Source organism: Callospermophilus lateralis, chromosome 14, assembly GCF_048772815.1.
Source record: "Callospermophilus lateralis isolate mCalLat2 chromosome 14, mCalLat2.hap1, whole genome shotgun sequence".
Lineage (NCBI taxonomy): Eukaryota > Metazoa > Chordata > Mammalia > Rodentia > Sciuridae > Callospermophilus > Callospermophilus lateralis.
In genome coordinates, this window is record NC_135318.1 from 97,472,634 (window position 1) to 97,485,363 (window position 12,730).

Here is a 12,730-nt window from a genome sequence, read left to right on the forward strand (position 1 = left end):
TAATATAACCTACAGTCATTAGTCCTATAATATTTTCTGGTACTCATATCAGGAGTAGAGATTGGGCTCAGAAAAGAACGGGAATACCTCTCTCATTATAACAAGAAGAGAAGAAAAACTCTCATTGGGATGCAGTTCAATGTATTGAATTAATGGGAGAAAACAGAATTCTCTAATGGTTCCTAGATCCTCTCTGAAATAGGACATCAAATCATGCACTGAGAGTAAAAACCATGTGGAATTAGAACATGGAGACAATGTGGAAATGCTGCTCTGGAGAACTGGAGGGAAAACTTTCAGAGAGCAAAAGAGACCACTGGGTCCAGCAATGGATGGAGATGGGGGTCCATAAGTGTTTAGAGGCATCCAAGTGCTTGGTTTTGATTCAGCCACCTGAGAATGCACAGGGAGAAAGTAGAGGGCTGGAAGGATCCAGGGCCGAGGTGCAGCTCGGCAGGTGCTGTGGAGACACAGGAAGACTGGCAAGTGAACCAGAGTGTTGGAAAGAAAATGGCGGAGGGAATGGACCGTGGAGTTGAAACTGGTAGGGAGTAAAGGAAGAAACTAGGAGCTAGTCAGAAACTAGTGGGTTTAAGGCTCAAGTTTAAGGCTTTGGAGGTGGAGCGGATCTGACATACTTTGGCCCCAGCTTATGTTGTGAAACCTTATCTCCATCTCTACCCACCACTACAATAGTAACCTGAAAGCTTCCACCTGCTTGTGACAGCAATTTGCCATACCCCAGCTTTCTCCCTGTTCCTATCTTCTGCAGCCCTTATTTCTAGAAGAACTGGATCTTCCAATGATCTCTCCCATTTGTTCTCCTTGGTAACATGAGCTATATCACAGGAAGATGTACTGTTTGGGAGTGTCAGTGGAACAGTGTGCAGGCCCTGGCAATTCTGGGCTGTGTGTGCGAGGGCTCTGGTGATCTTTCATCAGGCCAGAGGACCTCACAGGGCACAGAGAGGAAGCCAGGGTAGGGACTGAGCTGGAGGCTGTTTAATAATAAGTTTTCCTGTTTTCAACAGGAAAATGTTTATGATGCTTTGTTAAGCTCTTTACTTAAGCAGGTTATTAAGTGATATTAATGAATATTTCCAATTTTTAAGTATGTAGATGTACAGGCATGGGAAGTAGTGGGAATTGCATCTTTTCACCTGATGTTATACAATTGTTTTTCACAGTGGCTGTACCACATTGACACTCAAGAACAGAGCAGGGTTATCCTCATGCTCCACATCTCCACCAAGATTTGCTGTTAATTTTAGAAGTGAAATTTGATGTTCCTCATTGAAGTTGGGCTTCTTTTCATATATGCTTACTGGCCATTCCAGTTATGCCTTCTCTGAACTGTCTGTTTATGTCTTTCAATCACTTCTCTCTGAGCTGACTGCCTTTTTCTCACCTTTAAACACAAGAGTTCTAATATATTGAAGTCTGGATCCTAGTGTTTTGTTTATCACCTGCTAAAAAAGAAAAGGACGGGAGGGAGGGATGAAGGAAGAAAAGGAAAGGAAAATAAAGATAAAATAAAGGAATTATGCAACCCAAAATCAAAATGCTAAGCAAATATGAGGATCTAATTAGCACTTTTAAGTAATTTTCAAGTGTCCTCCAAGGAACTTTAATTGAATTCTCATGGCAAGAAAGAAATACTGTTTTAAAATTCTCTAAGATCTTAAAGAATCCTGCTTGTTCTCTAAAGTTCTGCCAAGTCGGACCCCACCAGTGATTGCTGTGAGGGGCTTCCCAGGCCTCCAGGGTGCTATAAGAACTGCAAGGCCATTTTCCAGAGTTCCACCGCTCGGAGACTGGGTGGTAGATGTTCAGAAGTCAATCACAATTGTTCATACTTCTCAAGGTGAAATTTAGGGTTGAAGGGATAGACTCTGAGTTTCAGTTTCGGTGGGCATAGCAACAGAAAGCTCTGGAAAATGTTGACCTCCTTGACGGCCCAGTCCAGAGACAACAATGGAGAGAAGACATCTCATGATTCACAGCTGTTAACACTCACCCTCCAGATGTGACCCACACTCAGCAGGTGTTCCTGAAGCTGGCTAGGGGTAAGAATGTCTCAGACATATTTCCAGCCTCTGCCAGTCCTTAAGGACCCTGGGTCTAGAAAGCAAATTGTTCAAGACAGAAGGAAATGGCCCTGTGGAAATTACACCCTGAAAACAACAGAGGGCAGCACTGTGCTCCCCTTCGCCTCTGAAAGGTGTCAGCCCACCAAGGTGCTGGCATAGGCCAGTGAGTAGCTTATCAAAGCATTCCCTGACAGCTCCCTGAATTAATTAAATTTTCCAGATTCCAGAACATTCATCCAAAATCTCCTACAAGGTTGTAATTTGGCTATAAAAATATAATAAAAATAGGAGAGGAAAATGAGAGCTTCAAGCTTTCTTAATCTTTGTTTCCTCTTGCAGAATTCTCTGTTACATAAGCTTGAATATAATATGTTCAATGCCAAATTATCTATAATTACCCACTTTGAAAATTATAAACAACTCCCTATAGAACTGGACTGAGCCAGGACTTTACAGTAAGCAATTTCTATTTAACATTTTTATTTGTTCCATGCTTTGGAATTTTAAGTGGGCTTTTGAATAAGTTAAAACAATTGAAATAACCCTCTGAGAAAGGTCAAGCAGGTTGGATCTCCCCTGTTATGTTACCATTGGGATGTCCAGTTGAAATCCAGGTCTCTCGTGTCCCTAACAAAGTATTAAGTGAGACATGAAGAAGTAACAAATAGAGTACAGATTTATTGAAGGTGAAGGTAGTGTTCCATTAGGCAGAATGAAGTGAACAGAGAGAAAGAGAGACAGAGAGACAGAGAGACAGAGAGAGAAACTCAAAACCCCCATGTCTGGAAATTAGAGTCTTATATCCTGAAATGTGGGGCGTTCTCTTCCCTAAGTGGACCTTATTGAAGGCCTTAACTCATTTTTTCCCATTGGTTATCTTATGATACCTGATTAGAGTATTTTCCAATTTCCCCCATTGTTTACTTTAGAAAACCTAAACAGAGGGGTATCCAAGATAGCTGGCCAGAGGGAGGCAGCAGTCTGTGTCCTGGGACTCAAGCAGTGAGAATACTGCTTCTCTGCGAGTGATATTCCTGCTCCCAAGCAGGAATCACGGCCACTGTGCCCGCCCAGGGGTCCAGGCTTCAGTGTCAGAATAGGTCTCCCAACTATGTGCCCACGCAGTGCTACCAGGTACCTGACGGGACCATCAGCACCTGAGCAGAACTTTCGGCCACCCACCGGAGCCGCTCCCACACAGGACACCTGGCAGCTTCCCATAGGCAGGAATTCTGGCCACCACGCCAGATGTGGACCCCCATCTACCAACATGGGGCTCCTCCAGTCACTGCCATCTTGGGATTCTGCAGCAGCAGAAATAGTCCCCTAGGGCACAGTAGCCTGCCTGCACTTGGGGACTTCACACAGGCTCTGAAGTCAGCCAACAGCCACATACTGCACACCAAAGAGCTTGTCTCTGAACACAGAATCCAACGCCATCAACTGGCTCCTCACACGCACCCCAATACCCCATCACTGAAAGCAACCACCTCCATCTTGGGTCACCTTCATCACCATCTTCAGTGGGGGCAACTCTGAGTTTAGAACTCCAGCTGGCCAGGTACCCAGTTTCTAACTCCCCACCCTCCCCAACAGCCACTAACCTGGCACAGTGACTGCCCAACACAAAAACAACTCTCAGTGGGGCAGGTGCACAGCCCACCAAAGCACCATGCTCAAGAACCCTGGAGAAAATTTCACTCATTAGGAAGTAGAAAGGGAGAGGGTGAGTGTGATACAGTTTAGAGACTAACAGAGACCAAGAACTGGGAGATTTTCAGGCGAGAAAAGGAGATAAGACCAGGTGGGCCCAAAAAGAGATCCCTGAGTCTCCCTTCTAGGATTGGTGGGTTCCACACCCCACTTCCAGGTGCCCTCCAACCAGGACCAGCCCTCCCACACTGGTTACCTTCACCATCCTGAGGGCAGAGATACTAGTTAACAACAGATGACTCCACTTATTGGATGAGAAGGGAAGCAGGAAAGATACTTATCTCCAATCAAAACAATCCCTGTTTCTTCCTTCAAGATTTTTTTTCTTCTCCCTCTCTATTCTCTCACCCTCACATCCCCAACATATGTGAAACCAAGTACTTTGCATGAATTAGGATTTTGAGGACTGGGACGTCTGAATAGTATATTACAGTTGTGTTGTATATTCTTTTTTTCCTCACCAATTTTTACTATTTTAACATTTTTTTATTTTTCTTAATATATATGTTTGTTTTATGTACTCTACTGTCTTCCCACTTACTTTTCTACCCCAAATTACTTCCTCTCTCTTCTGCTGCTAATCTTCCTCTTTAGATTTCTATTTTGGACTTCCTAAGATACAAGACTTCCTAAGATACAGTAACTCTTTATCCTCACCTCCTACCTCCTCAGCGTATCATTCTACTCCTCACCCATGTTCTTTGTCCACCTTCAGAAACTGTAAACCCTTTTACAAACCTACTGAGTATATTGTAGATAATAATTGAATTCACCATTTCTGTACATTGTGACCAAACTGTAAATGTCTTAATAGCAAATATTTGTTTTTAGGGTTTATATTGTTTATATTGGGATCTATTAACATTGTCCTTCATCTCAAAGGAGAGGTATTGGAACTCTACAGGGGCACTATAAGACTGTAGGGTAAAAATGGTAATGCCTCGGATCCACAGTGCTAGAAGGGAAGACACACAAGCAATATGAAAAGACAAAGAAAGAAAGTGCCCCAAACAAATCGAGATACCACATTATTAGAATCCATGGCCAGCACAGCAGAAGAAATTACAGAGAAGGAGTTCAGGATGTACATAATTAAAATGTTCTGCGAATTACAGGATGATATAAGACAGCAAATACAGTCAGCAAAAGATCATTTTGACAAAGAGCTACATAAACAAATATAGGAAGCAAAAGATTACTTCAGTAGGGAGAGATAAAGGTTCTTAAAAAAAAAACAGACATCTTTGAAATGAAAGAAACAATAAACCAAATTAAAAGTTCAATTGAAAGAATCACCAACAGATTAGACCACTTGGAAGACAGGGCCTCAGATAATGAAGACAAAATATATAATCTGGAAAATAATGTAGACCACACAGTGAAAATGGTAAGAAACCATAAGCAGAACATTCAAGAAATATGAGTTAGCAAAAAGGACCAAATTTAAGAATTATTGGGATAGAGGAAGGCATAGAGTTCCAAACCAAAGTAATGAAAAATCTATTCAATGAAATAATATAAGAAAATATTCCAAGCATGAAGAAAGAATTGGAAAACCAAATTGAAGAGGCTTACAGGACGCCAAATAAACAAAATCACAACAGATCCAACCAAGGCACATTATAATAAAAATGTCCAATATACAGAACAAGGAGAGAATATTAAAAGCCATGAGAGAAAGGAACCAGATTACATATAGGGGGAAAACAATTAGATTATGTGCAGATTTTTCAAACCCAGACCCTGAAAGCTAGAAGATCCTGGAACAACATATATTAAGCTCTGAGAGAAAATGGATGCCAACCAAGAATCTTATATCCAGCAAAATTAAGCTTTAGATTTGATGATAAAATAAAGACCTTCCATGATAAACAAAAGTTAAAAGAATTGACAACTCGAAAGCCTGCACTACAGAATATCCTCGGAAAATGTTCCAGAAAGAGGAAATGAAAAACAATGATGAAAACTAGCAAAGGGAGGTATTACACTAAAGGAAAAACTAATCAGAGGAGAAACCAAGTCAAGTTAAATACCAAAAATAAACAAAAATGTCTGGGAATACAAATCATGTCTCAATAATAACCCTGAATGTGAATGTAATTACCTAAAGTCACTAATCAAAAGACGTAGACTAGCAGGTTGGATTAAAAAAAAAAAGATGCAACAAGATGATGCCTCCAAGAGACTCACCTCATAGGAAAAGACATCCACAGACTGAAGGTGAAAGGTTGGGAAAAATCATACCATCACATAGACTGCAGAATCAAGCAGGGTTTTCCATCCTCATATCAAATAAAATATACTTCAAGCCAAAGTTAATCAAAAGGGATAAAGAAGGACATTTCATACTGCTTAAGGGAAACATTCATCAACAAGCCATAACAATAATAAATTTATATGCCCCAAACAATGGAGCATCTACATTTATTAAACAAACTCTTCTCAAGTTCAAGAGTCAAATAGACCACAGCACAATAATTCTGAGTGACTTTAACATGCCTCTTTCACCACTGGATAGATCTTCCAAACAAAAGCTGAACAAAGAAACTACAGAACTCAATAATACAATCAATAACTTAGACTTAACTGACATATATAAAATATTTTATCCTTCAATGAACGAATACACTTTTTTCTCAGCAGCACATGGACCCTTCTCTAAAATAGTTGCCACAAAGCAACTCTTAGCAAATATAAAAAAGTAGAGGTACTTTGGCATTCTATCAGATCATAATGGAATGAAATTAGAAATCAATGATAAAATAAAAAATAAAATCTACTTACTCCAACATCTGGAGACTAAATAATACGCTGCTGAATGAACAATGGGTTGCAAAAGACATCAAGGAGGAGATTAAAAAATTCTTAGAGGTGAATGAGAACACAGATACAATGTATCAAAATCTCTGGGACACTATAAAGGCAGTACTAAGAGGAAAGTTCATTGCATGGAGTCTATTCCCTAAAAAAAGAAAAAGTCAACAAATAAATGACTTAACATTACACCTCAAAGCCCTAGAAAAAGAACAAATCAACAGCAAAAGCAGTAGAAGACAGGAAACAATTAAAATTAGAGCTGAAATCAACTAAATCAAAACAAAAGAAACAATTGACAAAAGAAAAGTTGGTTCTTTGAAAAAATTAATAAAATTGACAAACCCTTAGCCATGCTAAGGAAGAGAAGGAGAGAGAAACTCAAATTACTAACATACATGATGAAAAAGGAAATATCACAACAGACACTACAGAAATACAAAAGATAATTAGACATTTTTTGAAAACTTGTACTCCAATAAAATGAAAAAATATCAAAGTCATTGACAAAATTGTAGAGTCATATTATTTGCGCAAATTGAATCAGGATAATATACACAATTTAAACAGATCAATTTCAAACAATAAAATAGAAGACACCATCAGAAGCCTACCAACCAAGAAAAGCCCAGGACCAGATGAATTCACAGCCCAGTTCTACAAGATCGTTAAAGAACTAACAACAATACTCTTCAATTTATTTCAGGATATAGAAAAAGAGGAAGCACTTCCAAACTCATTCTATGAGGCCAATATCACCCTGATTCCAAAACCAGGCAAAGACACATCAAAAAAAGAAAACTTCAGACCAATATCCCTAATGAACATAGATGCAAAAATTCTCAATAAAATTCTAGCAAATTGAACATAAAAACAAATCAAAAAAGACAGTACACTAGATCAAGTGGGGTTTATTCCAGGAATGTAAGGTTGATTCAACATAAGAAAATCAATAAATGTAATTTATCACATCAATAGACTTAAAGATAAGAACCAATGATCATCTCGATAGATGCAGAAAAAGCATTTGACAAAATACAACGCCCTTTCATGTTCAAAAAACTAGAGAAACTAGGGATAACAGGAACATATCTTAACACTGTAAAAGCTATCCATGCTAAGCCCAAGGCCAACATCATTCTAAATGTAGAAAAATTGAAAGCATTCCCTCTAAAAACTGCAACAAGACAGGGATGCCCTCTTTCACCACTTCTATCTAACGTAGTTCTTGAAACACTGGCCAGAGCAATTAGACAGATGAAAGAAATTAAAGGGACACTAATAGGAAAAGAAGAACTCAAATTAGCACTATTTGCCAATGATATGATTCTATACCTAGAAGACCCAAAAGATTTCACCAGAAAACTTCTAGAACTAGTAAATGAATTCAGAAAAGTAGCAGGATACAAAGTCAACACCCATAAATCAAAGGCATATCTGTATATCAGTGACAAATCCTCTGAAATGGAAATGAGGAAAACTACCCCATTTACAATAACCTCAAAAAAAAAAAAAAAGTACTTGGGAATCAATCTAACAAAAGAGGTGAAAGACCTCTACAATGAAAACTACAAAATGTTAAAGAAAGAAATTAAAGAAGACCTTAGAAAATGGAAAGATCTCCATTGTTCTTAGAAGATAGGCAGAATTAATATTGTCAAAATGACCATACAACCAAAAGCATTACACAGATTTAATGAAATTCCAAATGACATTCCTTATAGAAGAAGAAAAAGCAGTAATGAAATTCATTTGGAAAAATGAGAGACCCAGAATAGCTAAAGCAATCCTTAGCAAGAAGAGTGAAGCAGGTGGTGTCACTATACCAGAACTTAAGCTACACTACAGAGCAATAGTAACAAAAACAGCATGATATTGGCACTAAAACAGATTGGTAGACCAATGGTACAGAATAGAGGACACAGAAGGCTGGGGTTGTAGCTCAGCGGTAGAGCGCTCACCTTGCACCTGCGAGACCCTGGTTTCAGTCCGCAGCACCACATAAAAATATACGAATAAAATAAAGGTATTGTGTTCAACTACAACTAAAAAATAAATATTAAAAAAAGAATAGAGGACACAGAGGACTACCCACATAATTAAAGCTATCTTATATTAGACATAGGTGCCAAAAACATACATTGGAGAAAAGATAACCTCTTCAACAAATGGTGCTGGGAAAACTGGAAATCCATATGCAACAAAATAAAATTAGATCCCTATCTCTAACCATGCACAAAATTCAAATCAAAGTGGATCAAGGACTTAGGAATAAAACCAGAGACCCTATGCCTAATTGAAGAAAAAATAAGTCCAAATCTCCACCATATTGGATTAGGCCCCTACTTCCTTAATGAGTGTCCTATAGCACAAGAATTAAAATCAAGAATTAATAAGTGGGATGGATTCAAACTAAAAAGCTTCTTCTCAGCAAAAGAAACAATGAGTGAAGTGAATAGAGAGCCTACAACTTGGGAGCAAATTTTTACCACTTGCATATCAGATAGAGCACTAATCTGTAGAGTATATAAAGAACTCAAAAAGCTAAGCACCAAAAAAACAAATAACTTAATCAATAAATGGGCCAAGGAACTGAACAGACACTTCTCAGATGGTGATATACAATCAATCAACAAATATATGAAAAAATATTCAACATCTCTAGCAATTACAGGAATGCAAATCAAAACTTTTCTAAGATTTCATCTCACTCCAGTTAGAATGGCAGCTATCAAGAATACAAACAACAATAAATGTCGATAAGGATGTGGAGAAAAGGGCACATTGCTGGTAGAACTGCAAAATGGTGCAGCCAATATGGAAAGTAATATGGATTTTTTTTTTTAGAAAACTGGGAATGGAACCACCATTTGACCCAGCTATTCCTCTCCTCAGTCTATAACCAAAGGACTTAAAAATAGCTTACTACAGGGATACAGCCACATTAATGTTTATAGCAACTCAATTCACAATAGCTAAACTGTGGAGCCACCTAGATGCCCTTCAATAGATGAATGGACAAAGAAAATGTGGTATATATACACAATGGAAAATTATACAGCAATAAAAGAGAATAAAATCATGGTATTTGCAGGTAAATGGATGGAGTTGGAGAATAAAATGCTATGTGAAGTTAGCCAATCCCCCCCAAAACAAATGCTAAATATTTTCTCTGATACAAGGAGGCTGATTCATAATGGGTTTGGGAGGGGGAGCATGGGAAGATTAGATGAACTCTAGATGGGGCAGAGGTGTGGGAGGAAAGGGAGGGGGCATGGAGGTAGAAAAGACAGTGGAATGAGATGGACATCATTACCCTAAGTACATGTATGAATACATGAATTGGTGTGAATATACTTTGTAAACAACCAGAGATATGAAAAATTGTACTCTGTATATGTACTATGAATTGTAATGCATTCTGCTGTCATAAATAACAAATTAGAATAAAAAATTAAAAAATAAATAAAAAATAAAACCTAAATAGAATACTGCCCACTTGGGCTGGGGTTGTGTCTCAGTGGTAGAGCACTCACCTAGCATGTGTGAAGCACTGGTTTTGATTCTCAGCACTGCATATAAATAAACAAAATATTCATCAACAACTAATTAAAAAAACAAAAAGAATATTGCCCACTTTACTTCCCATTGGCCATTTTAAAGTTTGAACCTGTGGTGAGAGTTGTCATGGGTGATATCCTTAGTGGTGGGAGTTGTCTTGGTGATGGGATTTATTTTGAAAATGGGGACAGGACTCCTATTCTTGTCTTGTCCTCCAGCAGCTTATTTTTATTTTTTTTAGTTGCAGATGGACAGAATTCCTTTATTTGTTTATTTTTATGTGGTGCTGAGGATCAAAACCAGTGCCTCACGCATGCTAGGCAAGTGTTTTGCCACTGAGTTACAGCCCCAGCCCTCCAGCAGCTTCTTTTTAATACCCTGTCTCCACCATCTTGGTATCCCTGAATTCCTACCTACCAGACTTACAAGAAAAGGGATTAAGGTATTTTCCCAAGACCTCCCATCTAATAAGTGATGGAGCTGATACTAGAACGTGAACAGTCAGACTCTGTCCTGTATTTGATCAGATAATTGGTAAGACAATTTTTAACCCTGAAATTCCAGGACTCACTGATTTATTTTATCATTTCCAACAGCCAGGCACTAAATCTCACCTGCATGGCTGCACAAAGTCAATATCATAGGGGCCTAACTTACTTTTTTTCTTTAAATTCATCTTTTATTTCTTCAATATTTTCTTGCTTATATCTTTTTTCTCACATTTTTATTGGTACATTTTAGTTGTACATAATGGTGGGATTTGTTATTACATATTCATACATGCACACAATGTAACTATAATTTGACCAATATCACTCCCCGACACTTCTCCCATTTCTCCCCTAGTCCTAACTTAATTCTGTCATTGCCTAGTACCTGTAAATTCCTCCAAAATACTCACCTCCAGTCCCAGTGGAAAGTATACTTGGGCAAAAGAAATACAATGTGAGCCACATATTTAATTTGAAATTTTCTATGAGCCATGTTGAAAAGGTGAGATGCATTTTAATATGATACTTTATTTGGCCAATGGTTCCAAAATATTATTTCAGTATGTAATGAATATAGAAGTTAAGACATTTTACAATCTTCTTTTCCATACTAAGTTTGTGTATCTTAGACTTACAGCACATCTCAGTCTAAATTAGCCACATTTCAAGTGTTCAACAGCCATACATGGCTAGTGCTACCATATTAGGACAGTTCTAGATGATGACTATTCACATGAGTCTTTGATACCCTAAGGCATAGGGTTTTTTTTTTTTTTTCATATTTACATAGGGGATTTGAAATTGTACAGGTCATTCAGATCCAGGCTCCCTGGAAATGTTTGTGAGTGCTTAAAGCCTTAGACCTCAATTCAAACTCTACTCTGCTCGTCACCAGCTATTTGACTTTAAGCACCTAACAACCTCTCTGGGCCTTTATTTCATTATCTACAAAAAAGAGAATGCTGTTATCTATTTTTGGTGTTTTTGTGAGAGCAAAATTCAATGTTCCATACAGAGCACCTCTCATGTGCCTGTCACTATATCATTCAACATATGGTAACTCCGCATTACCATTATTGCTTCTGCTAAGCTGTTCAGTTATGCTGGACTCTCTGTGAAAGGGTCAGGCCACAGAGAGCCATCACTTGGAGAGGAGAAAAGGAAGTGCCTTCCGTACTCCTAATGTACCAGCAGCCCCCAACCACAGGGTTGAAAATGGCCAAAACTCATGAATAAATGTGGCCTTATTTGGAAATAGAGTCTCTGCAGATGGCATAAAACTGAGGTCATATTGGATTAGGGTGAGTCATAGTTGTAATGATTGGCATCCTTAAAGGAAGGCCACATAAATACATGGGGGACATACAGAGAAGGCCATGTTAGGGTAGATATGGCTACAAGCCAATGAATCTAGGAAGAGGCAAAGGGGGTTTCTTCCCCAGAGCCTTTAGGATGATGGTCCTGCTGACCACATGATGTTGGATTTCCTGCCTCTAAAACTGTGAGAGGACACATTTCTATTGTTTTAAACCACTCAGTTTGAGGTCATTTGTTTGGTAGCCTTAGGAAACTAATACACTGCTGTATCTCAGCTCCCTTTTTTGGATGGATGAACAGACTGTTCATCCATTTTCTGTTATAGATATCTTTGGAGCTCCAGGACTTGGCAGAGGATTTGGCACGTCTCAGGTGCTCTTAAATGTTTGTGGACCGGGAAAGATGGGAGAAAGCCCATGGGGAAAACCAAACCTAGTATCTTGGTCCATGTTGTGCTACTGTAACAGAATACCATGGACTGGGTAATTTAATGTCCATCTTTATCCCTTTTGATTAACTTTGGCTTGAGGTCTACTTTATTTAATATGAGTATGGAAACCCCTGCTTGCTTCTGCAGTCCATATGAGTGGTATGATTTTTCCTAACTTTTCACTTTCAATCTGTGTATGTCTTTTCTTATCAGATGAGTCTCCTGGAGGCAGCATATTGTTGGGTCTTTTTTTAAAAATCCAATCTGCTAGCCTATGTCTTTTGATTGGTGAGTTTAAGCCATTAACATTTGGG